A 25,994-nucleotide genomic window follows, 5' to 3' on the forward strand; every position below is an offset into this window, starting at 1 on the left:
GGCCACATGATGGGAGGACAGTCCTGCATCTCTTCTAGGCTTGGCTCTGAAGGTGAAAGTTTTCCTGTATTGGCAGTACTTGACATTAGCAATGAGTAGTGATGTCATCCATTTCCCTTGGTCGATAATCACCCTGACTGACCATTACTCTGGACCACAGACCAGGCAATGAAGAATCTGGAAAGTGTATTGCCAGGGCGTTAAGTTTGGAATCGATGTGTGGGGTGGGAGCATCGTCATAGAAGCAAGGGTAGGGGGGTGGGGGTATAAGAGAGGGGGAAAAGGAGATAACATTTGAAATGTAAATACATAAAATATCTAAGAAAATAAAATAAAGTAGAAACAAATGTAAAGAAAGAAGAATATGGACAAAGACCTGAACTTACTGTGAACTGTTGTTGACACTAATGCAGCTAGTTCAAATTATTCTAGTTACACGAGTTCAGTTCCCTAAAACCAAACAGATGGGCACTCTGAGGGATTGTTATTATTTGTAATATTCAAGATGGGAAATCTCTTCTTTAATCTGGAAGTATTGATTGACAAGAAAAAATTAGTCTAGGCCATAGCTTGTGGTGGGCGCTTCCATGTATAAAGGATATTGAAGTTGGTAGTTCTTTCTCTTCTTCCCCTACACTGGCTAGAAAGATCATTTTATTTTTCTGGCATTTGCATCTCCTTCTCTTTAATTCTGGCATATGGTAAAGACGAGCTGAAACACACAGCTACTGCTGTATTCTTCAAATTTCCATTGGTACACAGTTTTTGTTTTACTAGTTGGACCACATTCTGCGAGCCATTCTTATATATCCACTCCATGCACACATAGACAGATCCACTGTATTAGTTCTGTTCATCTGGAAAACCTTTACTAACACAGATATGATGTTTCACCTTCCACTGAGGAAGATGTGCTTCTAACATTAGTGCTCTGTAGCGGTCGGCATCCATTCCCCGCTTTTCTCCCAGGGTTGTTTGCAGTCTCACATGTAGCAGTTGAATATTAGCTGCAATTTTCCCGACGTCAGCGTACAATCAGAGAAACAAACATCACACTTTGTGTCCTAAAGTCTCTCTTTAATTGTTACTATCCTTGGAACCTATACTTTAGTCTGCTCCAAGCTGAATACTGTACCTTGCAAGTTATCCCTCTTGATTGAGGAGCAGCAACAGCAGCAAGAGCAGGAGGAAGAAACTCCTGCTGAGTGCTGGAAGGCAGAAAGATAGGTTATTGGAAGACACACAAAAGAGATACTAAAATAAAGATTTTGCAGCTCTGAGAAGGATAAGCTCCTGGACTAGAATCCTGGGCCAGGAAACGCTATGCTGTGTGCCTTCATCGCACTCTAATCCTACGGGAGGGGTCCATGTCACTCAAGATTCACTGGCCAATCAGGGCCTCCAGGCTGGCCCTCCACTAGTAGAAGAGGAGTGTACTTCCTGCTTCCCTGTTTCCAGCAGCGGACTTACCGGAGTTGCTTAGCCGGCATGAATGATTGGCCTGATGTGTTTTGATGTCTGCTGACCGGTGTCTTATGGACGTGCTGGCAATCTACTAAGTCGGGACATGGTGAGCAGGTGCCCACTGCCCAAAACGAGAAGGAGCGGGCGGCTCAGCCGCCGGACTCGGTGTGGTGGGATGCAGGGGGCCAACCCTGGCTGTTCTTTCTTTTTGGTTTCTTTTGAGGCAGCGGAGAGGAAGAATGTCCGCGGGGGCAAGACTTGGTCTTGCGAGATATTTAGGGTTGCTGTTTTACCTATTTTAAGTCTAAGGCGCTTTGCAGCTGTAGCTGACTTTCCTGAGTTCCTCAGAGGCCAGACTGTAAACTGCAATCTCTGGTGTGTAGCCCCTCACCTTAAAACAGCAGGGGGTTAAGTAGCTTTTCTTCTATCTCCAGGGAACTGGGCTGCTCTAACTTCCAGCCTGGTAGTTGAAGTCACAGGGAGAAAAGTGACACACTTTGAAAGGTGACTTTAATGTTTATTTCCAAGTTTTTCTCAAACGTTGTCTACTAAAAGGGAATCGGGTAATTGAGTAAAGGATTGATTGCTAGATCCTTTCCCTCAAGTCCAGATGCACTCACTTGATAGGCTTGGGGGAAGTTTGGAGCAGTAAACTTCTATGAGCCAGGAGAAGAGAGACACCCTCAGAGAAGAAAGACTTTTATACAAGCAAATATGGATAAACTCACCTAAGTTCTATACAAAATCGTATGTTTTGCGGAGGTTGGCTTGATCAATGCATATTGAATTTCCAATTGGAGGGTACCCCTTTGCAGCTGTGTCCGATCCACTTGCACAATTACTCAACTTATTGGGTTGAGAAGAATGTCGTACGTTCCAGCTGTGTGTTATGTTACATATCTAGCACCTAACATTGCACATAGGGTCCAGGTCAAAGCCATTCTCTCTGCCAGGGAATGGCCCTTACTTATTCAAAATTGGTACGGATATGTGGGGATTTTCTTATTATTAATAATGTTTTTCTTTTGAAAGAGTCAACGATTGATTTCACATTTTATATTTCATTTCTTATTAATTCGTTCATTTTTATTGGTTATTTGATTTATTTACATTTCAAATGTTATCCCTCTTCCTGGATTCCCCTCTGCAAACCACCTATGATATCCCTCCCCCGCACCCCCACCAACTCTCCTGCCTCACCTCCCTAGGAGTCCTCTACGTTGGGGCAGAGTCTCCAGAGGACCAAGGGCCTTCCCTGCTCCCATTGATGTCAGATAAGGCCATCCTCTGGTATGTGAACAGCTGGGGCCATGGATCCCTCCATGTGTTCTCTGGTTGGTGGTTTATCCCTGGTAGCTCTAGGGGAATCTGGGTGGTGATAATGTTGTTCTTGCTATGGGGTTGCAAACCCCTTCAGCTTCTTCAGTCTTTCCCCTAAGTCCTCTCTGCTGTCCTAGTGCTCACTCAGTCCGATGGTTGGCTGTGAGCATCCACATCTGTATTGGTCAGGCTCTGGCCGAGCCCCTCAGGGAGCAGCCATAGCAGGTTCCTGTGAGTTCATGCTTCTTGGCATCAGCAATAGTGTCTGGGTTTGGTGTCTGCAGATAAGATGGATCCGCATGGGGGGGCAGTCTCTGGATGGCCTTTCCTTCAGTCTCTGCTCCATTCTCTGTCCCTGCATTTCCCTTAGACAGGAACAATTGTGTGTTAATATTTTTGAGATGTGTGTGTGGCCCCATCCCGCAACTGGGTCTGCATATGGTCTCTACAGGTTCTCTTTCCCCTTTGTTGGGTATTTCAGCCAATGCCATCCCAGTTGTGTGCTGGGAGCCTCTTGCTTTCCTAGCATCTAGGGCTTTCTAGTGGCTACTCCCAGTTCCTCATTCCCCACTGCTACACACTCCCCTTCCATTTCCTGACTCTCTGTACTTCTTTCCTATCTCTCCCCCAACTAATGCTCTCCCACCCCCACTGCCCGCCCAGCCTTTCCCTCTCCGTCTTTCTGCCTTCTGTAATTATTTTATTCCCTCTTCTAAGTAGGACTGAAGCATCCACATTGGTCTTCCTTCTTGCATTTCATATGGTCTGTGAGTTGTATCGTAGGTATTCTGAGCTTTTTGTCTAACCTCTAGTTATCAATGAGTACATACCATATTTATTCTTTTCTGACTGGGTTACCTCACTCAGGAAGATATTTTCTACTTCCATCCATTTGCCTGTGAGTTTCATGATGTCATTGTTTTTAATAGCCGAGTAGTACTCCATTGTGTAGATGTACCACATTTTCTGTATCCATTCCTCTGCTGAGGGACATCTGGGTTCTTTCCAGCTTCTGCTATTATCAATAAGGCTGCTATGAACATAGTGGAGCATGTACCTTTGTTATATGTTGGAACATCTTTTGGGTATATGCCCAGGAGTGATATATCTAGGTCTACAAGGACGACTATGTCCAATTTTCTGAAGAACAGTCAGAGTGATTTCCAGAGTGTTTGTACCGTCTTGCAAACCCACCAACAATTGAGGAGTGTTTCTCTTCTCCACATCCTTACCAGCATGTGCTGTCACATGAGGTTTTGATCTTAGCCATTCTGACTGGTGTGAGGTAGAATCTCATGGTCATTTTGATTTTCATTTCTCTGATGACTAAGAATGTTGAACATTTTTTTAAATGAAATTTCCCTCTCACTTTTTAAAATTTTTTTAAAAGATTTTACTATATATCAGTACACTGTAACTGTCTTCAGGCACACCAGAAGCGGGCATCTGCTCTTATTTCAGATGGTTTTGAGCCACCAGGTGGTTGCTGGAATTTGAACTTGGGAACTCTGGAAAATGCAGTCAGTACTCTTAAGCACAGAGCCATGTCTCCAGCCCCAGTGTTTGGATTGTTAATACTTAAATGACTGATTTGGTTTGAGGCTCTCACAATTTTCTCATATATTCTTGTCTCTGCCTCCTAATTTGCTTATTGTCAGCATTTCAGACCACATGATCATTTGATAGAGATGCAATTTAGGGGTTGCCTCTGATTCATCATTTGAGAATTCTTTGTTTAGCTCTGTACCCCCAAAGGAAGTTGATAACATTGCTGTTGTGACAGTATTTAACATTAGGGATGAACAGTGCCTTTGTTGTGAAGTCAAAAGATAATTTCTAAGAAATGACGGTCTGGTTCCTAGGACTTGTGAACACTGCATTCCACATTTTGGTTTGCCTGCTACATTTTACTAATTGTTTAGAAACTGATAGACAGGCGGTGATGGGAAGCACTCTTGAGAGAAAGATCAGTAGCCACTGACGGTAAGAAATAAACAGATTAGAGGGCAATTTGAGGTATTTTTGTGGTGGCTGTGAAGTCTCTGTTCTTTTTAAATTTTTCACACATACAATCATAGGTAATAATGGTCAAGTTGACATTATGCCTGGCAGAGTCTCCTTAAGTGTTTGATGAAAGCCTGACTATATTTTGTGCTTTTGTTCATGGCTTTTTCTCTCTGTTCCCTCATATGTCAGCAAGACTGCACGCAGTCTTGATTATTGTATCTTTGTGTCTTACTGTGTCTGTGTGTTTTCTATTTCTTTATTATCTTATTGATAACTCTTGTGTTCTATAAGATGGCACATACCCTGGGATCAGCTTCCCCCTCATAAATTGTTGGAATGTGTCGGCGCCAGCACCGACACAATACCGAGAATAGGGCGAAAGCCTAAGGGATTCAAGAAACACACACACACACACACACACACACACACACACACACACACACACACACACACATATACAGGTTATCTTGTCAAGCCAGGAGAGGAAGAGAGGAAGAGAGAGAGAGAGAGAGAGAGAGAGAGAGAGAGAGAGAGAGAGAGAGAGGAAGAAGGAGGAGGAGGAGGAGGAGGAGGAGGAGGAGGAGGAGGAGGAGGAGGAGGAGGAGGAGTGGAAGAGGGGAAGGAAGAGTGAGAGTCTCCTGTAGCTTTATTCACCACTTATATACCCAAGTCTCCAGGTAGAAAATAACTGGGAAGCACAGTGGGAAACCCTGGCTTGGGACTCCTTTAACAAAAGACCCAGTAGGAGACCTGAATTAATTAGGGAGAAATCCGAGAAGACCAGCCTAAATCTCAAGGATAAAGGCTGAGGAAGCAAAAGGCAGAAGTAAATTGACCACCACCCAGGTGTGGTCCGGGTGTGTCAGTTCCACATGCATCAGCCTGGCTCAGCAGAGGTAATGCAGTGGAGACACCAGGTGTTTACTACTTGGTCTTTTCTTCCTGTGCCGTAAATACGTGGGAGAAGCCTCTGTTCAACAATCCCATGACTTCTTAACTGTGGCCATGCAGTTACAAAGCAGCCAGGCCCAAATCCAATATGGCTCACTACAGAATGTTTTTATAAATACATTTTTTAAAAGAATTATTTATTTTATGTCTATGTGTACACTGTAGCTGTCTTCAGATAAACCAGTAGAGGGCATCAGATCCCAGTACAGATGGTAGTGAGCCACCCTATGGTTGCTGGGAATTGAATTCAGTCTACCTGGAGAAGCAGTCAGTGCTCTTAACCACCGAACCATCTTACCAGTGCCAATTGTTTGATATTTTAATTCATAGTTTTTCTTAAATCTGAGTTGCTGTCTCCATCCTGTCTGAGATTCAACCAGTGAGCTCTTTGGTCTTCTTGTTGCCATGTGCCTACATTGCTGTCATGGACTCTAATCCTTTAGAAGTGCAAGTCCAATTCAGTGCTTTCAATAATGATTCCTCTTGGCCATGGCCTATTTTATGATATCAGTGAAAATTAACCATACAGTAGGGTTGTGTGGATGATCGGGACACAATAAATTTCCCCTTCCAACTACACAAACCAGGGAGGACTTTCTTCTACATTAGCTGTAGAGCAGTTAGCATCAGAGCAAATCCTTTAAGGGTTGGAGTGATCCCAAGATTGACAAGTCTAGGCTGCCTTGAGGAATAATCCTGTTAAGAACATTCTCCTTGGGCTAGAGAGATGGCTCAGTGGTTAAGAGCACCCCACTGCTCTTCCAGAGGTCCTGAGTTCAATTCCCAGCAACCACATGGTGGCTCACAACCATCTATAATCAGGTCTGGTGCCCTCTTCTGGTGTATCTGAAGACAGCTGCAGTGTACTTATATATAATAAATGAATAAATTAATCTTTAAAAAAAATAACATTCTCCTTTACTAATAATGAGACCAACGTCAAATGACTTCTCAGCTCTCTCTTCTGTAGCAGATTCCGATGCTAGGAATATTTGTTGAGAGGTGCTTGCTTAAACACAGACTGCTATCTACTATACTTTTAATATGTGTTATACATTATAGTGTGCTCATCAAATCAAAGTCAGCTGGGGTTCTAAATCAGACCCTGTCTCAAACAAAGGAAATAATCAGAACTGTATTTGTGATAGGCCAGCATATTTTGGTTTTTCTTTCCTTTACTAATTAATCTTAATGGTAAAATTTGATTCCAAAGTAAAAGTTACCTTTTTTTTTTTACTTGTTCTTCATGTACATTCTTGTGATTTCCACATCATACATGGTTTCCAGTGTTCCTGGTATGTTCTGTTACCTGGGTGATAGTGAACTAAGTTACTAACTGAAAAAAGATTCTACTTCTGTAAGCACATGCTATGTACCTAGGCCTTGAGCTTGACTATAAAAGCCATCCCCTGCTTTTTCATAACTTGATTTATTTCTTTTATGTATTCAGTTTACATCCTGAACACTGCCCTCCTCCCGGTTACCCCCTCCCATAATTCGTCGCCCAGCTGCCTCTCCTCTTCTCCCTGAGTCGATAGGCCACATTGCATTACGCAGATCTTTTATTTCGTAGGACTAGTGTAACTACAGTATCTTGGTTTCATACTAAGTTCAATGTTTTATTCAGATTCTTGATAGCCTGGTGTGTAGACCCAAAAATGGGCCAGTCAGACGCTCATCAATCATCTAAAATTGATTACCTTACTGTTCACTCGTAATATTAAGTATTGTCAAAGAAGGGAAATTATCAACTTCCTTTTATTCTGTCCCTTTCTGGACTGTGACTTTACCGCTTTCAAAGTTCCTGGAGTAGACATTGATATTAAGCTGTGATGAAAACAGTACAGAATCTTTGATGTAAAGGATTTTCCAATGCCTGGGAAATAGTGAATCACACTAAGTAGAGTTTACCTCAGGGAGAGACTGCCTCCCTCAGGTAAGTAGCATGGTAATCAAGCATCTTAGAGATTAGGATGCTAGGATGCACATGGTTGTTCACCCGGATTGTCAGAAAATATGGCTTCAGAAGGTAACACAGGAGACAGCCCTGATTAACCAACAGCCAGTAGGCCCATCCCCAGATCACAGAGCAGCCCTTTAACAAGCAGCTTCATGGAGCATTGCAGTGTCACAACCACCACTAAGGCCTGGTGTGCCATAAAGGACCGCTTTTCTTCTTGAGAAAAGCAAAGTTCCGCGAGGTGGGCAGGACATCAGGTGACACCATTTGAAAAGGAAAAACACTGTTGTGGTGAGGATTGGCCTGATTGAGCAAGGCTTTCCATGAGGACTTCATGGATAGAGAATTACATAGCTCCTTCTCAAACTCAGCCACATCTTAGAGCCTGTAAGGGCGTGGGGCCTAGGACCTGGGGCCTTTCCCTAAGGCCTTGAGGTATGTATTAAAAAAGCAGAGCTTCTTCTCTAAAACCAGGCATATGCTTTTGAGATCTGTTAATGGTCTGGGCCAGGTCCTTTGGAGAGGGGTTGTCTCTGATGCTGAGATTCCAAAAATTGCTACCACATGGGGCTGAAGACATCAGTTCCAAAGTAATGGAGGCTTGGTCTTTAATGTTAATGAGATGGCCCTGTACTCAGTGAGCAACATTGTTTGATCAGATCCCTCCTTTATTTGTCCATTGTATGATTGATTCTGCTGACTTCATGGAAATCTCCCATTTCTTTCCATTTTCCTTGTAGGTAGTATAAATGCTGCTGTTCTTAAGAAGGTTCCTTAGCAGAAGCCTTAGCTCCTTGCTACCCCACCCCAGCTTTCATACTTTCCATCTCCTACTTTTTCTATCTTTTGAATCCTCTGAAGCATTCCACTTAGGATTCTGTCCTTGAAGAATGGCCCGCTCTTTCAGAGTATTGGTGTAGTTAAGAAAAGATGGGTGAAATATATTTCCTATGTAAATCTCCTAACTGCCAAGTGGCTAAAACAAGTAGTCACCACTCTATCCTTAAATTGTTCAGAATCAACCTTAGGGTGTCTGTGAATTGTTGTCTTTATGCAGGTGAGGGCTAAATGAGTCCATTTGTGCATTTGGGAAAGTGAGTCTTTTGTTTATTCTCTGGGGAGTATACCTTTACCCTTGAGTGTGCCACTGCCCTTCCTCTTCTAAGCAATTTGGGCCCTTTCTTCTGCTGTATCTTCTAAATGAGCCCATCCTTTAGTCTAATCCCGGTTCCCAGCAGGTGTCTCTTGTTGGCCCAAAACTGGGATAGTCACTTGCCTAACCATTTCTGGAGCCACCTGATCTGCCTGGTTATTGTCCAGTGCCAATGAGTCTCTTCCCATCTGATGTCTTGGGTAATGAATGCTCACAGTTGTTACCTTCATCATGACATCCAACAGACCCAAGATTTTTGCTTTGAAAGACCCCCAGAGCAGGGAGACCCTCACTCAAGTCTCGAGATGATGCATCCCCCCAAGAAGTCACGTGAGACCGTCCTTGCTGTAATAAACATGAGGTTTATTGATAGGAACCAGTGCACTGGGGTCGAGACTCATATCCCATGCAGGGGCAGTGGAGTTCGACCCCAACATGCTGGGAGAAAGGGTATTTAAAGGGAGAAACCACAACCCAAGGGGGCAGGGGTAGTGTCATTGGAAAATCACAAGAAGCTTCCTGTCAAGATTGCTTAACTTTTTGTTCCCTTTAGTTCCTAGGAGAAGCTTCCTGCTTCTCAAGGCTGTTTGTTCTTTTAAGATTTTAATCTAACTTAATGGTCAGCTAGTTCCTGGAAGAAGCCACCTCTTATCTTTACTAGGTTGGGATCACCTATCTAAGGGCCTTATCTTAAACCCTTTTATCTGGATGCTGGGAGAGCAGGCTCAAGAAATGGGATCTTTTACTTACTTACAGGTAGAGGGCAGGGTCTGGAATTTGAGGTATTTAGGGCTTCTTAGGGGTGAGATTCCATTTTTCAACTTCTGACTTTTTGGCTGTATTTTTTATTCTTTCAGCTTCTTTTTCTACCTTGGTATATAGCCCGTGGACGGGAGCTGTGGCAAAGGCATCTGTGCTGATGTGCTGAGGGATAGAATGCTAAAGAATGGAAAGTTCCTGCCTATTTGAAGGCAGATTGCTTGGGTGGGATCTTGTGGTCTTTTCTGGATGTCTTGAGGCAAAGTCAGAAGTTGAAAAGAACCCAGATGTCTTCAACAGAGGAATGGATACAGAAAATGTGGTACATTTACACAATTGAATATAACTCAGTTATTAAAACAATGACTTCGTGAAATACTTAGGCAAATGGATGGAACTAGAAAATATCATCCTGAGTGAGGTAACCCAACCACAAAGGAACACACATGGTATGCACAACTGATAAGTGGATATTAGCCCAAAAGCTCAGAATACCCAGAATACAATTCACTGACTATCTGAAGCTCAAGAAGGAGGAAGACCAAAGTGTGGATGCTACAGTCTTTCTTAGAAGGAGGAACAAAATACACACAGGAGGAAATAAGGAGACAAAGTGTGGAGCAGAGACTGAAGGAAAGGCCATCCAGAGACTGACCCATCTGGGGATCCATCCCATATACAGTCACCAGACTCAGACACTATTGCAGATGCCATGAAGTGCCTGCCGACAGGAGCCTGATATAGCTTTCTCCTGAGAGGCTCGGCCATAGCTTGACAAATATAGAGTTGAAGGCTCACAGCCAACTACTGGACTGGGTCCGGGGTCCGCAATGGAGGAGTTAAAGAAAGATTTGGAAGAGCTGAAGGGGTTTGCATCCCCACGGAAAGAACAACAATATCAATGGAGCTGACCCCCCCCCCCAGAGCTCCCAGGGACTAAACAACCAACAAAAGAGTACACATGGAGTGACCCTTTGCTTCAGCTACATATGTAGCAGAGAATAGCCTTGTTGGACTTCAGTGGGAGTAGTGGCACTTGGGCCTGCGAAGGCTTGATGATTCAGTGTAGGGTAATACCAGGAAGGCAGGTGAGAGTGGGTGGGTTTTTCAGAGCACCCTCAGAGAAGCAGGGGAGGGGCTATGTGATAGGGTGTTTCTGAAGGGGAAAACAGGAAAGGTGATAACATATGAAGTGTAAATAAAGATAATATCCAGTAAAAGAAGAGAAAAGAAAAAAAAAAAGAAAAGGAACCTTCTACAGAAGATTCCTTGAGACACAGAGCACTCAGGATGAGGATACATGCACTTCAGGTCAAATGACTGCAGTCAGTTCCTTAAACTGAAACAGGTGTGCACTCTGAGGGATTTTTCTTATTGGAATATTTACTATGGGAACCCATCCCCCTTTTTTTGAAGCTCATGAGTTGATAAGAAAAATCTTTATCTAGGCCATATCTTCTGGTGGAAGCTTACATATGTAAGGATGATGAAGATGGGAACTCTTTTTCTTTCTCTTCCTGCCATACTCTGGCAAGAGAGATCACTATTTTTCTAGCATTAGAGGTGTTAGGAATTCTGGAATATGCTGAAGACCAGCTGAGACATATAGACACGACTGTATTCTTCAGCTTGCCATTGTTGCAGTCATTGTCTTACTCGTGGACAACATTCCATGAGACATTTCTCTATATCCACTTCATCCATACATAGAGAGAGCCATGCTTTGAGTTCTGTTCATCTGGAAAACCTCTGCTAATGCAGATATGTGTTTTCACCTCCCACTGAGGAATATGTGCTGGCTACCAATAGTGCTCCAGTATGATTGGCATCCACTTCCTGCTTTTCTCCCAGGGTGGTCTAGAGTCTCATATTGAAAGAGCAAGATAAACGCCATCTGGAGAATCATTTTGAAGGGAAAGATAAACCCCATTTATCTCCACTGAGGCAACTCTGTTGTATCCATTTGTAAGACCAGGCCTAATTTAAAAAACAGCCATAAAGCACCAGCTTAAGAAGTAGAGCCTAATTAATATAGAGAAAGTCCTGAGACACCAGCTCTAGGAACAGACCATAAAACCTAGAACAAATTCATAAAACCATACACCCAGAGACCAGCCAGGGGATAACCACAAAAGATGGGAAATATTCCTTCTCAGAATAGGCCATCTGCACTGGGCAGCCCTATTTCATTATATGATTAGAAGTTCATGACGGAGGCATGCAGACCACTGACAACCTGTGGCTCCAGAGTGTCATTTGTCTGAGGTTGCTATTTCAAATCATGATTGACCCCTGAATGGTGATTGTTTCTGCACAATAACCCTCTTTGTTTTTGTATACTATCAGAGTCTGCGGTCTTCAACAATTTTCAGACCCTTACATCGTATAGCAGATGAATATTAGCTACAATTTTCCTTATGCAAATGTGAAATTACAGAAACAAACATCATATTTTGTGATCTAAAAGATCTCTTTAATTATTAATATCCTTGGAACCATTCTGCCAAGGGGTCATGTAGTGAATATTGGACTTTAGAAGCTATCCATCTTGATTCAAGGGGGTTTAGCATGAGTGGAGGAGGAGGGGCAGAAAGAGGGTGGTAGAAAAGAAGAGGAAGGGGAAAAAGAACAAGAAGAGGAACAAAAATGACAAGGAGTAGGAGAAAAAGAAGATGAGGAGGAGAAGAAATACACCAGGAAGAAGAGGAGCAGCGCTAGGAAGAGGAAGATGAGGACAAGGAGTAGAAAAAGGAGGGGGAATAAATTCCTGCTTAGTGGTGGAAGACAGAAAGGTCGGCTATTGGAGGACAGACAAATGGGATACTGAAACACAAATCTTGCAGATCTAAAAAGGGTCATCTCCTAGAGTACACTGATGGGCCAGAAAACTTGCTACTCTGTGCCTTTACTGCACTCTAATCCTAATGGAGGTGCTCATGTCACTCAAGATTCACTGGCCAGTCAGGGCATTTTTAACGACCCTCCAATCAGGAGAAAAGGAGTGTTGTTCCGGGTTCTTTTTTTCCTGCTGCAAGTTCCACTCTATTACAGAGGAGGCTTGAATGGTTGGTGGGACATGCTTTGAACTCTGCTGCTGAGTGCCTTACCGGAGTGCCAACCCTGAACTACCAAGTCCAATCATCGTGAGCATGTGACCACTGCCCCTAACCTGAATTAGCAGTGGACTGAGAAGGGGGAGGCAGGGAGGCGGTCCTCCCATGCATGGGCTTGGTGGTTACTAGCAGCCATCTTGTAGATTCCGTGTGGTCCTAGTCATTAGGTGTTCTCATGTGTTCAGTTTGGGAGCTGCATCTGTGCAAAGCCTTTGGAGCAAGGGGTTTCTGTCAGAAACATCATGGACAGAATGCCAAATGCGGAGATCTAGCTTCTCAGTGTCCTCCAGAACTTGTCCCTTGCCATTTTAAATCAATTTGGAGTGAATTTTGTGGGTGTTATTAACCACACCTCAAAGGCTGGGTAGCACTGGAATTTAATCTGTTAAGGGAACAGGAGAATCTATGATGTAGGATCTTCCAGTGCTTAGGAAATAGAGGCACTGTGGATTGCTCTGGTGCTGTTTGTACTTTGATGTTAATTCCACTTCCCCCAGAGGGGCTGCCTAGGATGAGGAGTATTCCCATATTCAGGTGACTTCGTTGGATACTTGTCCCCATTTTAACATGTAAAATATAGGCTACATCAGGTTATTGGGCTGGGGAGGGGAAGGTGGAGCTGAAAAGCTTTAGGGAGAAGGAGAGACATGAGGGAAGATGGGGAAGGAAAATGGAAGTGAAGCAGGTGGCCTACAGCATGTGTATTGGTCCCCAGAGCAATGGCCTTGCTTCTTCTTGATTTAAGTTTCTAAATTCTTAAGGTAAAGGGCAGTACCACAATCGAGTTTTAAAATTACCTATTTGAGTCATGGACTGTACTGTGCTTTGCAGTAACAGGGAAAGGATTTGTATGTGGAGCAGGACTTCTGCCCTCAGAACAGTGCAGGAGGACCAGTGTCCTGTGTACAGTGCAGAGTGAAACAGGGTAGGCAACAGCTAGATCACAGACTAACTGAAGTTTAAAGCCTTGATCTGCAGGGCTCACCTTTATGAATAAAGTCCTGCCTGACTTAGGGTGTGTGACTTTGTAATTTCCTAACGAGTGTTAATTCATACCTTTTAATGTAAACACACAAGATTGGTGGGTGAGACTCTGGGACCCACTCCTGGAAGACAGTCTTACAACACCTTCCAAGATGTTCCAAGAGTGGACAGTAGGAAGGAGAAAGGACCTTTCATTAGTGTTTTCTGAGGTCTCTGTCCTTGGCATGGGGGGGGGGGGGTAACTACAAACAAAGAGGATGCTGTGTATGAATTGACTTCACTGACAACCTCGTGTGGAAGTGTGGATCACAGGAGACCTGTTTTGTCTCAGTTGCTTGACCAGCATACCTCCAATAGGGGAGATGCTAAGTTCTTAAGACTTAGCTGTGTGGTTCAAGCTAATGAGGGATATGGGGAGGCCGAGCAGTCAGACACACCCGTGGGAGACAGCAAGCAGTGTGTTCTAGCATTCTCCTTAGACACATCCATTAGGAAATCTGAGGGAGATCACAGTCCCACCGTGGTGAGTGTGAGGACCCCAGACCCCAGACGTGGAAGAGTACACTGGTGGATCTATCAGAGTCTAATGTGTTAGAGTAGGATGAGCTGTGATCCACACTGTTTTGTTGGTATATGTGTGGGTCTGGGGAGATGCACTGGGCTTTCTTTCCTCAGTGAGAGGGCATTCCTTGAGGAGGGGAGAATCTGGATTTCTAGCCATTGCTGTGTTGCTGCCATTCTCTCTATGCAGTGCACACACTGAAGCTTATAGTGTGTGGTACACAGACTTGTAGGGAATATTGAGGTCCAGTTTGTAGTAGTTCCAATTAAAATAACTCGACAAGTTCCGTAGGAGTGAAATCAAATTTGTGGCTTATCCAGAACAAAATTAGTTTCAAATGACCATCAAGTGCTGAAAGGAAAGCATAAATTAAAATGCAAGGAGATTATCACCTTTAAACAGAAGATCCTTTCTATGGACTTGAAATCTTAGAAGATGCCATGAGAGTAACACGCTTTCCTACTAACCCTCCAATTAATGGAAGGAGTAGGCAAAGTTATTCTTGTCCCAGTAAAAGATTCTACAACTGTTATTCATCTGTGATGGGGTCCAGCCCAGTTTAGAAGCCAGACTCAACAAGACCACTTATTTCTTGTGGGTTGGAAACAAGAAGGATGCAAAGGTCATGGATGCTTGCTCTGTGGTTTCAATTAAGCACTCTTCCAGCCATCTGTGTTCTGCAGAGTCAGAGCCCCAATGATGGGCCAGGGTGAGTTCATTACTTGAGGTCATGAGGATGAAGCTTCAGTTGTATTTCCTGACCACATGACGTTGAGATACAAAACATGAGACATCTGCTATGGAGAGCTGCATACACAATGTAGAAGTAACCAAAACAACAGCTATGTTACAAGTTGCCCCTTAAAATGTAAGCCACATATGTCTGAGACAGAGCCATAGGACTTGCCTTTTGACCTGCAGGTTTCTCGCCTTGCTCCATCTACTGATGTACCCATCCCTGTTTATTGGAATGGGAAGTGATATTCTGTGCCATTTTTGTCTTTTATTGTATACTTTTTTGTTTACCTTTCAAATGTTATTCCCTTTCCAGATTCCTGGACGTAAGTCCTCTATCCTATCCTCCTCTTCTTCATTGTAAGGGTGTTCCGCACCCCAACCACCCTCCCTTCCCACCCTCCTGACTTTCCCTTACACTGGGGGTCAGGTGTTCACCCTTCGTAGGACCAAGGGATTTTCCTCCTCTTGTTGCCCAGCAAGGCCATCCTCTGCTACATTATCAAGCTGGAGCCATGCGTTAGTTCATGTATAGTCTTTGGTAGTGGTTTAGTCCCTGGGAACTCTGTTGTTGTTATGGGGTGGCAAGCCCCTTCAGCGTTTTCAATCCTTTCTCTAATTCCTCCAACAGGGATCCCATTCTCAGTTCAATGGTTTGCTGCTTGCATTTGCCTCTGTATTGGACATACTCTTGCTGTGCCTCTGAGGAGACAGCTATATTTGGCTCCTGTCAGCATGCAGTTCTTAGCTTCATTAATCTTAGTTTTGTTGGATATATATGGCTCTGAATGGCTGTTCCTTCTGTCTCTTCTCCAAACATTTCTTCCATATACCCTCCTTTTAAGAAGGAGTTAAGCATCCACACTTTGCTTGTCCTTCTTGAACATCATGTGGTCTGTGGATTGCATCTTGGGTAATTGGAGCTTTTGGGCTAATATACACTTATCAGTGAGTGCATACCATGTGTATTTTTCTGTGATTGGGTTACTTCACTCAGGATGATATTTTCTAGTTCAATCCATTTGCCTACAACTTTCATGAAGTCAATATTTTGATAGCTGAGTGGTACTCCATGGGGTAGATGTACCACATTTTCTGTATCCATTCCTCTGTTGAAGGTCATCTGGTTTCTTTCCAGCATTTGCTATTATAAATAAGACTGCTGTCAACATAGTAGAGCATGTGTCTTTTTCGTATGTTGGAGCACCTTTTCCGTATATGCCCAGGAGAGCTATACTGGGTCCACACGTAGTGGAATGACCAATTTTCTGAGGACCTTTCAGATTGATTTCGAGCGTGGTTGTACCAGTTTGCAATCCCACCAACAATGGAGGAGTGTTCCTATTTTTCCACATCCTCTGTTTCTCCACATTCTCCCCAGCATTTGTGGTCACCTGAGGTTTTGATCTTAGCCATTTTGAGTGGTGTGAAGTGGAATCTTAGGGTTGTTTTGATTTTCTTTTCCATTATGAGTAAGGATTCCAATGTGACTAAGCTGAGTATTCTTTATTCAGCTCTGTACTCCATCTTTAATAGGGTTATTTGACTCCCTGGGGTCTAATTTCTTGAATTCTCTGTATATTTTGCATATTAGCCTATCAGATGTAGGATTGGCAAAAATCTTTTCCCAATCTGTTGGTTGCCGTTTTGTCCTATTGACAGTGTCCTTTGCCTTATATAAGCTTTGCAGTTTTATGAGCCCCACGTGTCGATTCTTGATCTTGGAGCTTAAGCCATTGGTGTTTTGTTCAGGAAATTTTCCCCAGTGCCCATGTGATCGAGACTCTTCCTCACTTTTTTCCTATTAGTTTCAGTGTATCTGGCTTTATGTGGAGGTCCTTGATCCACTTGGACTTAAGCTATGGACAGGGTGATAAGACTGGTTCCATTTGCATTCCTGTACATGCTGACCTCCAGCTGAACCAGCACAAATTGTTATAAATGCTATCTTTTTTCTATTGAGTGGTTTTAGCTTTTTTGCCAAAGATCTAGTGACTATAGGTGTGTGGGTTCATTTCTCGGTCTTCAGTTCTGTTCCACTGATCTACCTGCCTGTCTGTGTACCAATTCCATACTGTTTTTTTCGCTATTGTTCTGTAATACTGTTTGAAGTCAGAGATGATGATTCCCACAGAAGTTCTTTTATTGTTAAGGATAGTTTTCGCCAGCCTGGGTTTTTTGTTATTCCAAATGAATTTGCAAATTGCTCTTTCTAACTCTATGAAGAACTGAGTTGGAATTTTGATGGGGATTGCATTCAATCTGTAGATTGCTTTTGGGAAGATGGCCATTTTTAACCTATTAATCTTTCCAATCCATGAGCATGGGAGATCTTTCCATCTTTTGAGATCTTCTTCACTTTCTTCCTTCAGAGACTTTAAGTTCTTTCACTTGCTTGCTTAGAGTCACACCAAGGTATTTCATGTTATTTGGGACGATTGTGAAGGAATGCCTTTTATCTCATTTCTTTCTCAGTCTGTTTATCCTTTGAGTAGAGGAAGGCTACTGATTTGTTTGAGTTACTTTTATACCAAGCTACTTTGCTGAAGTTGTTTATCAGGTTTAGTAGTTCTCTGGTGGAAGTTTTGGGGTTACTAAAGTATATTATCATATCATCTGCAAATAGTGATATTTTGACTTCTTCCTTTTCAATTTGCATTCCCCTGACCTCCTTTTGTTGTCCGATTGCTCTTTCTAGGACTTCGAGTAGTATGTTGAACAGGTAGGGAGAGATGGGGCAGCCTTGTCTAGTCCCCGATTCTAGTGGTATTGCTTCAAGTTTTCTCCATTCAGTTTAATGTTGGCTACTGGTTTGCTGTGTATTGCTTTTACTATGTTTATGTATGGGCCTTGAACTCCTGATCTTTCTGGGACTTTTATTGTGAAGGGGTGTTGAATTTTCTCAAATGCTTTCTGAGCATCTAATGAAATGATCATGTAGTTTTTTTCTTTGAGTTTGTTTATATAGTGGATTACGTTGATGGATTTCTGTATGTTGAAACATCCCTGCATCCCTGGGATGAAGCCTACTTTATCATGATGGATGATCATTTTGATGTGTTCTTGGATTAGGTTTGTAAGAATTTTATTGAATAATTCTGTGTCAGTATTCACAAAGGAAATTTGTCTGAAGTTCTCTTTCTTTGTTGGGTTTTTATGTGGTTTGTGTCTGTTTGTATTTTGTGGAATAGTTTGGACAGTACTGGTATGATATCTTCTATGAAGGTCTGATAGAATTCTGCAATAAATCCATCTGGTCCTGGGCTCTTTTTGGTTGGGAGACCTTTAATGACTGCTGCTGTTTCTTTAGGAGGGATAGGATTGTATAGATGGTTTAGCTGATGCTGATTTAACTTTGGTATGTGGTACTTGTCTAGAAAATGGTCCATTTCCTCCAGATTTTCCAGTTTTGTTGAATATAGGCTTTTATAGTGGGATCTGATGATTATTTTAATTTCCTCAGATTCTGTTGTTATGTCTCCCTTTTCATTTCTGATGTTGTGAATTTGTATACACTCTCTGTGCCCTCTGGTTAGTCTGGCTAAGTGTTAATCTGTCTTGTTGATTTTCTGAAAGAACCAGCTCCTGATTTTGTTGATCTTTGTATGGTCCTTTTCGTTTCTGCTTGGTTGATTTCAGCCCTGAGTTTGATTATTTTCTGCCTTCTACTCCTCTTGGGTGTATTTGCTTCCTTTTGTTCTAGAGCTTTTCTGTGTGCTGTCAAGCTGCTGATTGATGTATGCTCTCTCCTATTCCTTTTTGGAGGCACTCAGAGCTGTGAGTTTTCCTCTTAGAACTGTTTTCATAGTGTCCCATAAGTTTGGATATGTTGTGCCTTCTTTTTCATTAATTTCTAAAAGGTCTTTTATTTCTTTCTTTATTTCTTCCTTATTATCATTGAGTAGAGCTTTGTTCAACTTCCATGTATATGTGGGCTTTCTGTCATTATTGTTGTTATTGAAGACCCGCCTTAGTCTATGGCGATCTGATTGGATGCATGGGATTATTTTAATCTTTTTATATCTGTTGAAGTCTGTTTTGTGACTGATTATATGGTCAATTTTGGAGAAGGTACCATGAAGTCCTGAGATGAAGGTATAGTCCTTTGTTTTAGCATGAAATGTTCTATAAATATTTCTTCAGTCCATTTGGTTCATAACTTCTGTTAGTTTCTCTATGTTTCTGTTTCATTTGTATTTCCATGATCTATCCATTGATGAGAGTGGGGTTCTCCTACTATTATTGTGTGAGGTGCAATGTATGCTTTGAGCTTCAGTAAGTTTTTTTTTTTTGTTTGTTTGTTTTAATAAGAATGTAGGTGCCATTACATTTGGAGCATAGATATTTAGGATTGAGAGTTTGTCTTGGTGGATTTTTCCTTTGATGAGTATGAAGTTTTCTTCCTTATTTTCCTTGAAAACTTTTGGTTGCAAGTCAATTTTATTCGATGTTACAATGGCTGCTCCAGCTTGTTTCTTCAGATCAATTGCTTGGAAAGTTGTTTTCCAGCCTTTTACTCTGAAGTAGTGTCTGTCTTTGTCTCTGAGTTGTGTTTCCTGTATGTAGCAACATGCTGGGTCCTCTTTACATATCCAGTCTGTTAGTCTACATCTTTTTATTGGGGAGTCGAGTCCATTGATGTTAAACTATATTAAGGAATAGTGATTTATGTTTCCTGTTAGTTTTGTTGTTAGAGGTGGAATTATGTTTGTTTGGTTCTCTTCTTTTGGGTTCATTGCATGAGATTTTTCTAGGATTTAGTTTTCTTACATGTGTTGGAATTTTCCACATATTGTCCTTTGTAGGGCTGGCTTTTTAGAAAGAAATTGTATAAATTTCATTTTTTCATAGAATATCTTGGTTTCTCCATCTATATTAATTGAGAGTTTTGCTGGATACAGTAGCATGCGCTGGCATTTGTGTTCTCCTAGTGTTCTTATGACATCTGCCCAGGATCTTCTGGCTTTCATAGTCTGTGGTGAGAAGTCTGGTGTAATTCTTATAGGTCTGCCTTTATATGTTACTTGACCTTTTTTCTTTATTGCTTTTAATATTCTTTCTTTGTTGTGTGCATTTGGTCTTTTAAGTATAATGTGACAGGAGCAATTTCTTTTCTGGTCCATCCTATTTGGAGTTTTGTAGTCTTCATGTATATTTATGAGCATCTCTTTCTTTAGGTAAGGGACGTTTTCTTCTATAATTTTGTTGAAGATATTTAATGGCCCTTTAAGTTAGGAGTCTTCACTTTCTCCTATACCTATTGTCCTTAGGTTTAAACTTCTCATTGTGTCCTAGATTTCCTGGATGTTTAGGACTATGAGATTTTTACATTTTGCATTGTATTTGATGGTTGTATCAATATTTTCTATGGTATCTTCTGCCCCTGGGATTCTGTCTTCTATCGCTTGTATTCCGTTGGTGACACTTGCAACTACGACTCCTGATCTCTTTCCTAGGTTTTCTATCTCCAGGGTTATCTCCCTTTGTGCTTTCTTTATTGTTTCTATTTCCATTTTTAAATCATGGATGGTTTTATTCAATTCCTTTACCTGTTTGGTTGTATTTTCCTGTAATTCTTGAAGGGATTTTTGTGTTTCCTCTTTGAGGGCTTCTACTTGTTTACTTGTCTGTGCTGTATTTCTTTAAGGGAATTATTTATGTTCCCCATCATCATCGTAAAATGTGATTTTAAATCCAAATCTTGCTTTGCCCGTGTGTTTGGAAATCCAGAATTTGTTTTGCTCAGAGAACTGGGCTCTGATGATGCCAAGTAGTTTTGGTTCCTGTTGATAAGGATCCTGTGCTGGTTGTCTCTGGTATTAGCTTGTGTTGCTGTCTCTGACAGTGGCTTGACCGTCCTGTAGGCCTGTTTTCTTTCAGCTGAATCTGGGAACAGAGACCTACCTACTCCTGGGTTTGTTTGACCTGAAGCCTCCAGGCGGGTTGCTGGCACAGAAGTGTTGGTCTTACCTCTGCTCATGGTGTGTAGGCTATCCTGGTGACTGGCTTTCAGCTTTTGGCACAAGCAGAAACTGGAAGGTTCCTGCCCCTGACTGCTTCTAGGTCCCTGTGCCCAAAGGGCACAGATGGCTCTAAGCAATTTCCTCTTGGGTGAAGAATGTGGGTGGAAAGTAGTTGGTTCCCCTGAGTTCTCAGCATTGTTTGCACTTTGAGGGTCCAGTTTTCTCCCCTCCAGGTTTTGTGTAGAGGGAGCTTGGGACCAGTTCAGTTCATCTCCAGGCTCCAGCAGAAACTGCTAGCAGGTTCCTGCCACTGACTGCAGCTCTATTCCTGTACCCAGAGTCTACTATGCAAGTTCCCCTTGGGCCAGGAATGTGATAAGAAGTGGACAGAATTGGCGTTCTCTCCTGAGATCTCAGATTTGCCCTCATTTCTGGGAATTTATCGCTCTCCCCTATGGGATTTGGGTGCTGGGACATGTGGGATTCATTCAGTTCAGTTCTGGGCACAGCCAGAAGCCAGAAGTGTCCTGTCCCAGAAGTCTTCTGGCTTGTGTGTCCTGAGGCCACCGGACGGGTTGCTTGGAGCAGAAAAGGCGATCTTACCTCTGCTCTCAGGTGTGACTCCTTGCGACTGCCTTTCAGCTCTCAGCACAGGCAGAAACTCGAAGGGTCCTGTCCCTGACTGCTCCTAGGTCCCTGTGCCCAGGGGGCAGAGATGTCACTAGGAGGTTTAATCTTTGGTCAGATAGGTGTGCAGAAAGTAGTTGTCTCCTGTGAGTTCTTGGGATTGTCCACACTTCTGAGGGTCCAGCTGTCCCACCCACAAGATTTGGGTGGAGGGATCTCTGGTACTGGTTCAGTTCAGTTCCACTTCAGTTCAGGAATCAGCAGGTTCCTGCCAGTGACCACTCCTATATTCCTGTATCCAGGGGACACTATGCAAGTTCCTTTTGGTTGAGGAATGTGAACAGAAGTGGGCAGAAGTGGCGGTCTCCCCTGAGGTCTCAGGATTGTCCACACTTCTGGGAATTCAGCTCTCTACCCCATGGGATTTGCCATTTTATGTGATAAAGATATAACTTGCTTTCAGACTTTAGAGTATGTGACAGTCTAAAGATTGTCTTGAGGGTGACAGGAGACTTTGGACATTTGAACACTGTACATGCTGTAACAGACTTTAAGGGTCCTTGATGTTATATTAAATGCATTTTTGTCATGGAATGACCATGAACCTATAGAGAGCATGGTCTAGCGTAGTTAGGTGGATGAAAGAGCATCTAGATAATATGTTGACTTTAAACATTTGTCTCTTGTTGGTGGACTTGTTGGTGAGAATATGTGGAGAAGGACTCCTACAAGAGGCAATTCCTTTTTTGGATGAGATTTGAGTGTCTATAGACTTAATCAATATCCACTTATTTCTGTTATTCTGTTTTCCTTGAAATTCATCCTTCAGCTTCCTTCTCATGTCCTTCCTTCCTCTCCCGCCTTCCTTTTAATAGACTCTGTCCTTAAATCATATGAGATACAGAAGAAGCAATGCTAAGCTATTTTGCTTAACTAATATTTTCATATTTTTCAAATTTGGCTTGTTTTTGAAGACAGTTTCTCTTTGTGGCCGTGGGTATCCTCAAGGTAGGCCTATATGCTAGTCATGAATGTAGGGATCAAATTGAATCTGGGTTCTAATGCTGGAATCATATGTGGGCCAACGTGCCTGGCCTTTCTTTTTTATTGATATAAATGGGCCTGGAATGAAGGTGTCTTTATATGTCAAGCATATGCTTTTGTGCTGAACTTACCCCACATTTTGATTTTTGAAATTTCTTAGTCATTATCATTCTATTTCCTAGGATACCATGTACTCATGTTGTTAATACTTCTGAGTCCTCTCAGTCATTGCAGGGCATTCACTGATCTTCTTTCTACCTGTCTTGTTTGTTGTGACTTTATGTTAGAAAAACTATGAGTCTTTTGCCTATATGCATGAATATACACCTCAGGTGTGTCTAGTCCTCAGAGTAGCCAGACAATGGTCTGACACCTGCTGAAAGTAGAATAATGGATGGCTGTGATCCTGCTGTAAATACAAGCAATTCACCTCACTTATTTGTAGGACCTGCAAGAGCTCTTCCTGAAGCATGTAGCCTTTTCACTACCCTGCCTTAAGTTCCTGACAGGTACACTTCCAGTCCCTGCCCTGGTTCCCTTGTATGGGGGAACAGTGTCACACAATAGAACACACACACACACACACACACACACACACACACACACACACACCACACACACTAATATGTTTATCCTGACTTATATCTCATCCAAGCTTCCCACAGCTAGTGTGTCCTCTCCGTTACTCTTTGCTCTACGCTCTATATCTGCCCTTAGCTTAGTTGCCCAGTTACCTTTTCACTGCTGACCACCATAAATCTACTCTCAGCCTAATTGCATCTCTAATCTCCAACCTGGGGTTGCGGGCAATGAACACTCCTCTGGACATCTTACATGGTTGTCGGCTCTCTCTCCAAAGCAAGACAAATCTCTCTTTTCTGTCTCCTGCTTCTCTTTCCTCACCTTTTGGAACCTGGAATTCTCACCTTTTCTACCCTTTCCATTGGCTGCTGTCAATGGGTCTTGATCGATTAAAATCCAATTAGAGACAAGGAACTGCAGAATTTACATGCAGATTCCCAGTCAAAGCATGAGATCCATGCCCTGTACTTCACTGCTGAGCCCTCCATCCTGCACTGTGTTGTTTACATCTAATCAACTTTCATATAGCTAAGATTTTCTTCTGCCTAATTGTAAAGTTCTTTTTTTTTACCCCCGGAGCTTAGGACGGAACCCCGGGTCTTGGGCTTGCTAGGCAAGCGCTCTACCACTGAGCTCAATCACCACCCCCCTGCCTAATTGTAAATCTTTAAACATATATTCCCTTTTGGTAATATCTTGTTAATCTTACAATTTGTACCTATGGACCTCAGGTTTCTGGAAGATGACTACAGAACTGGATTTTATGTATAATGCTCTTATAGATTTAAGGAAAAACCTGAGGTCTTTCTATATTTCTGGTTTGGTTAGTCAATTCTGGTAGAGAATACAGGGTCTTACTATGTACCTTTGGCTGTTCTAGAACTCATTATATACCCCACACTGGCATCCGACTCAACGTGATAATTCTGCTTCTGTCTTCTGACTGCAGTGTTAAAGGCACAGGACAATAGACCTAGCTTTTAACTGATTTTTAGAGTCAGTAATTGTTAGTGTTAATACAATTTCTTCGATGTGTGGTAAGCACTATTGATCTTGTAGAGCTTGTGTCCTCTTTACATATGTAGGTGTCATTTCACTAGAAAGGCTACATCCTATTGAACAGGCTGTGACATGACAGGGTTGAACCTCATTTCCTTCAAGTATGTATTGGTAGTTACAGTAGAACTTCAGAGTCAAGAAATAAGTCTGATAGTCCCCATAATTATATGAACACATTGTCTATGAAGAACACATGCCCAATGTTGTCTCTATCATGCTTTCTTTTGTACGCATGTATGGGATACTCAAGAAGACAGTGACTTATGAGGATGTGCATGTGAACTTCACTCAGGAAGAGTGGACTTTGCTGGATCCCTTCCAGAAAAAGCTCTACAAAGATGTCATGCTGGAGACCTACAGGAACCTCAATGCTATAGGTAAGAGTATAAATTCCCTTTCCTGTTTTAAAATTGGAGAAAACACTTTCTTTCTTTTGAAGCACTTCTGTAATTTCAATTGAGATGGGTAGAGAATTTGGCGAGTAAAGCATGCATGACTTTAAGATTCACTGAACATTGTAACTTACATTTTCCATAATTTCCATTCATCGTTTTTCTTACTCTATTTTAGGCTTTAATTGGGAAGACCAAAATATTGAGGAACATTGTCAAAGATCTAGAAGACAGAGGAGGTACTTCTTATATGCAAGCTCATACGAATATGCCTCTGAAGAAATTTTAATGTGTGCTGAAAGTTTGAAAGTAAAGCTACAGTGTAAATAAGAACTGCTTTAAATATCTTGGTGATTGATACAATCTAACAAAACCATGGTATTCCGTGTGCTTTTATCTGATTTGTTTTTGGAATGCAATTTTTTAAGAAAGTGGACTTGGAAACAATGCCTTAGTGTATATCACCATTTGAAAGACAGCCCTGTTACAACTACACTGTACAACTGGCAATACATATCTGCTAATTTTGTAAAAGCTCCACATGTTGAATAGTTGACAAATACATGTTGAAAAGCTTCTAATAAGCTTATTCAGATATTAATAGTGATATTGTTAGATTTAGTGAAATTGGCAGATTATTTGTTGTAAGAAGGATATTGTGCATTAACCTCCATCCCTATATCACTTGTCTATGAAGAACAAAGTGTTGAATTATGTGAATGAAAGGTGTTCATCTTCCTTTCATAGATATGTCATATATCATAATGAACACAAACCATGTATATAAAAGGGATTTTGAAGGAAACAATGTACCTCTCTATGTCTATCTATCTATCCATCTATGTATCTATCTATCTCTATCATATCCATCCATCCTTCCATCCTTCCATCTATTTATCTTTCTACCTATCTTTCTATCTATGTATCTCAATCTTTTTCTGACACTCTCTCTCCCATAAAAATGTGAAGATATATAGTGGGTGGCTGTTATACCAGACTGTTTCTACATGATAAATGTTTTACAATTAATTATTTTTCCAACTTCATTGGCAATACATATGGAACCTCAATTTGTAATACATTCTCTTGAGTACTAGGAATGGAGAAATGCTTCTGTTTCTCCTGCATTTCTCCCAAATGTAGTATGAACAACACTACAGTAAATATTGGAATACACTTAGTGCGTTAAAGCTCTGAGCTACTTTGCTTTTCTTCAAATTTGGGAAAAACCTTTTATAGAAAAAGGATATGTAAACCTGAGGTATGCAATAAATGCTCCGCCATCTCTGGGATCTTGGAAGTTGCAAAACAGCCCATAG

General features: G+C 41.9%; 1 pseudogene; it reads left to right on the forward strand.

The window, feature by feature from the left end:
* The first annotated feature begins 281 nt into the window (after positions 1–281).
* Positions 282–25,994, forward strand: part of Zfp715-ps4 (zinc finger protein 715, pseudogene 4) — a 28,525-nt pseudogene continuing 2,812 nt past the window's right edge.

Source organism: Rattus norvegicus, chromosome 17, assembly GCF_036323735.1.
Source record: "Rattus norvegicus strain BN/NHsdMcwi chromosome 17, GRCr8, whole genome shotgun sequence".
NCBI classification, from domain to species: Eukaryota; Metazoa; Chordata; class Mammalia; order Rodentia; family Muridae; genus Rattus; species Rattus norvegicus.